This window comes from Podarcis gaigeae (genome assembly GCF_964106915.1).
Source record: "Podarcis gaigeae genome assembly, chromosome: 5".
NCBI lineage: Eukaryota > Metazoa > Chordata > Lepidosauria > Squamata > Lacertidae > Podarcis > Podarcis gaigeae.
In genome coordinates this window covers 96,056,238-96,060,984 of record NC_139681.1, presented here as the reverse complement: position 1 = coordinate 96,060,984, position 4,747 = coordinate 96,056,238, and the positions used below count along the sequence as shown (strand labels likewise).

The following is a 4,747-nucleotide window of genomic DNA, read 5'->3' as shown; positions in this document are numbered from 1 at the left end:
TCGCTGAGGCTCGTGTGCCTGGCATCCGGTCATGTGACTTGCAAGCGGCCTTTGGGACTATGGTTTTCGACGAGCGTCTAGGGGGTGGCGCTCTACATTTAGGCATCTTTATGGTGGAAGCGCGGACTCGGCTTTGAATCCAGAGGTAGGAAAAGGAGAGAGGAGCGCCTTTCGTTTTCCGCATGGGCATTTCCTGGTTCACATCGAAAAGCAGTTTTTTTAAAAGTCCTCAGGGAGAGAGAGAGAGATGAGGAATCAGTGGGAAATCTGAGGTCTTGACGTGGTGTGAGGGGGCACCAGCATATGTCACCTGAGGGTCTTCTCCATGCACCCCCTCAGAGGGAGCTGGGGAGAGCGGGGCCTTCTCAGTGGTGGCTCCCCTTTATGGAATTCACCTGTGTGTTTGTGTGTAAAACCTGTGCATTTTAGGTTGTTTTATCCTAGTTTTCAGTGTTTGTTTCCCCCCCAGTGGCTTAGGGTTTCATTTTTAAAAAAATGACCCAGAATGCTAATACAGTGGTACCTCGGGTTAAGTACTTAATTCGTTCTGGAGGTCCGTTCTTAACCTGAAACTGTTCTTAACCTGAAGCACCACTTTAGCTAATGGGGCCTCCTGCAGCTGCCGCGCCACCGGAGCACGATTTCTGTTCTCATCCTGGGGCAAAGTTTCTTAACCCGAGGTACTATTTCTGGGTTAGCGGAGTCTGTAACCTGAAGCTTATGTAACCCGAGGTCCCACTGTACACAATAACAATTCTGTGACAATTCCAACACCACTTTCGGCTGGTTGGTGGCACTCGAAAGAGAGTGACTTGCAATAGTCATAGACTGTTTTCTGATGCTTGGGTACCTGGCCAGTGTACACATTCATGGCAGGGGAGTGTCTAATCCATGTGCCGTCATGGCCCCTATGGCAGCAGGGCATAGCTGGTGGGCATGACCCCATGTATTGCACAATGCAGTTTCCTGACCAAACAGGCGCATCGTACAAATATTCCCTAAAAAGGGGTTGCAGCCTCATAGGGTGGACCAAAACCCTCGGAAGAGCACTGCTGGTTAGGCTCCGCTCCGGTCGGGAAATGACAGAGACCAACACCAGGATTCAGGAAAGCAAAGTCTGATCTTTATTATATAATAATAATAATAATAATAATAATAATAATAATAATAATTTATTATTTGTACCCTGCCCATCTGGCTGGGTTTCCCCAGCCACTCTGGGCGGCTTCCATAGAAACCAAAAATACACTAAAATATCACAGATTTAAAACTTCCCTGAACAGGGCTGCTTTAAGATGTCTTCTGAATGTCAGGTAGTTATTTATCGCTTTGACATCTGATGGGAGGGTGTTCCACAGGGCGGGTGCCACTACCAAGAAGGTCCTCTGCCTGGTTCCCTGTAGCTTTGCTTCTCGCAATGAGGGAACCGCCAGAAGGCCCTCGGCGCTGGACTTCAGCGTCTGGGCCGTTCTTTTATTGAAAGAACGGGGGGGCGGGGGACTGTTGCAACAGGGTCCCCCCTCACGTAACAAGGACGGAGTGAGAACCTTGAACAAAAGAGCTGCCTTGGTTTTTATACCTTTTGGTTTCCATACAGATCTATGACAAAGAACAGCGGAGGTGGCAGGAAGTGTGAAGAGAGGATTAACATAAGGAAATTAGGAGTTTGTAAGATCTTGGAAGGTGTCCATTTTGCTGGAGGGCTGAAATAATATGTGTTGAGCTTTTTATTTATCTTGGATCTGGTTAATGGCGTTTTCCTTTATCTACAGGAAAAACCAGTTATGCAGATCGTGAGGTTGGATGTTTGGGAAATAGTTTCAATGTTAGTGTGAAATCCTGTTCTGCATAGGTATCAATTCAGGTGTGATAATCTCATGTTTGCATACTTATTGGAAAATAAAACTAAGATCTTGTATTTGTGTGTATTCATGGTATTATTTGCAGACCCAGTAGATGGCAGTGTGTGTATAAATAAGTTGTTATTTTATTGATGACTGGGGGGGGGGTCCCCTCCAATTCTACAGTTCTACCTTCCTATGGGGACGCGGGTGTGGCGCTGTGGGTTAAACCATAGAGCCTAGGACTTGCCAATCAGAAGGTCGGCGGTTCGAATCCCCACGACGAGGTGAGCTCCCGTTGCTCGGTCCCAGCTCCTGCCAACCTAGCGGTTTGAAAGCACGTCAAAGTGCAAGTAGATAAATAGGTACCGCTCCGGCGGGAAGGTAAACGGTGTTTCCGTGTGCTGCTCTGGTTCTCCAGAATCAGCTTAGTCATGCTGGCCACATGACCCAGAAGCTGTATGCCAGCTCCCTCGGCCAATAAAGCGAGATGAGCGCCGCAACCCCAGAGTCGGTCACGACTGGATCTAACGGTCAGGGGTCCCTTTACCTTTACCTTTACCTTCCTATGATTCTGCATGGTCAACATTCCTGGGACAGGACCCATCTTGGACATAAGAACATAGGAAGAGCTTCATGGATCAGGCCAATGGCCCATCTAGTCCAGCATCCTGTTCTTGCAGTGGCCAAGCAGATGCCTGTGGGAAGCCAGCGAGCAGAACATGAGCAGAAGAGCCCTCTTACCTCCTGTGGTTTCCATGAACTTGCATTCAGCAGCAAACTGTGGAGGCAGAGCAGAGCCAACATGGCTAGAGTGTCCATCGATAGCCCTCTCCTCCATGAATTTGTCGCATCCTCTTTATAAGCCGTTCAGGTTAGGAGCCACCACTGCCTCCTGTGGAAGCAAGTTCCATCGTGCTGCGTGAAAAAGGACTGTCATTTATCTCTCCTAAATCATCCAACATTCAGCTTCACTTGTTATGAGAGAGGGAGAAAATCTCTCTATCCGCTTTCTCTAGGCCAGGCACATTTTTTTTAAAAAAAAAAACATTCAATTTCTTTTTCATTCATTACATACATCTCAAATTCTTAACATTTACTACATATTCCTCCCTCCCTCCCCTCCAAGGCTTCCCCCAGCTTCCGCTTCTGGTTTGTTTCTATTTTCACCCAATTTGCTATCTCTTAACAGAAAAAGTTATTAATAACATAACTTCAAGCCTAAAGACATAAAAATAACAGTAAATACACCATCCTATTTCACTATCTTCTAAACAGTTTCTAATGCTAATAATGTGAATGTTTATTTAAATACTCATTAAGTCTATTGACTGTCTGTGTTTCTGCAAATATAATATGAATGGTTCCAAATCTTTTTCAAAGTCTCTGTTGTCTTTCTCTCTTAGTCTGTCTGTCATTTTTGGTATTTCTCCAGTCTTCCAATTTTGCGCAATCAACATTCTTGCTGCTGCAGTGGCATACATAAATAAAGTCCTCATTTCCTTTGGTATGTCTAGACCTAAAATACCTAACAAAAAGGTTTCTGTTTTTTTTACATGCCAGGCACAATTTTATAAGCTTCTTTCGTGCCGCCTCTTACTCACCTTTTATCTGAACCAGAGTTTCCCCACACTTGGGTCTCCAGCTCTTTTTGGACTACAATTCCCATCATCCCTGACCATTGTTCCTGCTAGTGAGGGGTGATGGGAGTTGTAGTCCAAAAACAGCTGGAGACCTAAGTTTGGGAAACCCTGATCTAAACCCGAAAGTCCCAAATGCTACAACCTGTCTTCATAGGGGAGTCACTCCACTACTTTGATGACCGACCAGAACCTTCCCCAGAATCCAACCCTGACTCTTGATCATTGGCCCCACTCCTCCAGCTCAGCCATTCCTTAAGACCCTGATTTCTCCTCTCTGGTCCTACTTCTGCCCTCTCCCAGGTCATCTAACTCCTGGATCTGCCCATCCCCACCACGACATCGCCATGGGGCTCATGGCGTGCATTGTCCCTTAGCCATCCTGATGGACCAGAGAGAGAGAGAGAGAGAGAGAGAGAGAGAGAGAGAGAGAATGTGTCACTTAAGCTGATAGTACTAATGCTATAGCTTCACACACTTACCTTCACACAACGTGTAATCAACTTGGGGAATTTTTTTTACCGCAGGATATGGTGAGGTCAGTACTTTAGATTTACAAGGGGATCTGAGAGATGAATGGGAGATACGGTTTGTCAGTATTAATGGACAGCTAAATAGAAACTTAGCCCCAAAAGTTAGGACCAAGATTCAAATCCTGACTGGGTAACTTTGCTCACTAGTAACATTGAACCATGAGGATGAGATGGTTGGACAGTGTTCTCGAAGCTACCAGCATGAGTTTGACCAAACTGTGGGAGGCAGTGGAAGAGAGAAGTGAGGCTGCTGATCCCTTATTTTGGCTGCTGATCCCTTAGCTCCTGCTAAGGGAGCTGGGCATGTTTAGCCTGGAGAAGAGGAGGTTAAGGGGTGATATGATAGCCATGTTCAAATATATAAAAGGATGTCACATAGAGGAGGGAGAAAGGTTGTTTTCTGCTGCTCCAGAGAAGCGGACACGGAGCAATGGATCCAAACTACAAGAAAGAAGATTCCACCTAAACATTGGGAAGAACTTCCTGACAGTAAGAGCTGTTCGACAGTGGAATTTGCTGCCAAAGAGTGTGGTGGAGTCTCCTTCTTTGGAGGTCTTTAAGCAGAGGCTTGACAACCATGTGTCAGGAGTGCTCTGATGGTGTTTCCTGCTTGGCAGGGGGTTGGACTCGATGGCCCTTGTAGTCTCTTACAACTCTATGATTCTATGATTCTATTTTTGAGGCTGCTGATCCCTTATTTTCAAATCTGAAAGTTGACAGCTATGGTGCTGGG

General features: G+C 46.1%; 1 long non-coding RNA gene across 2 annotated transcripts; it reads left to right on the top strand.

Annotated features, from left to right (window-relative positions):
• Positions 1-9: 9 nt before the first annotated feature.
• Positions 10-1,918, top strand: LOC310845119. Of its 2 annotated transcripts, XR_014564477.1 has the most exons (3): positions 10-145; positions 1,598-1,664; positions 1,783-1,918. It is a non-coding gene; the product is annotated as an uncharacterized lncRNA (long non-coding RNA). The 2 variants fall into 2 exon arrangements; XR_014564478.1 differs by lacking the exon at positions 10-145 and having other exon boundaries at positions 1,479-1,664.
• The last annotated feature ends 2,829 nt before the right edge of the window (positions 1,919-4,747 follow it).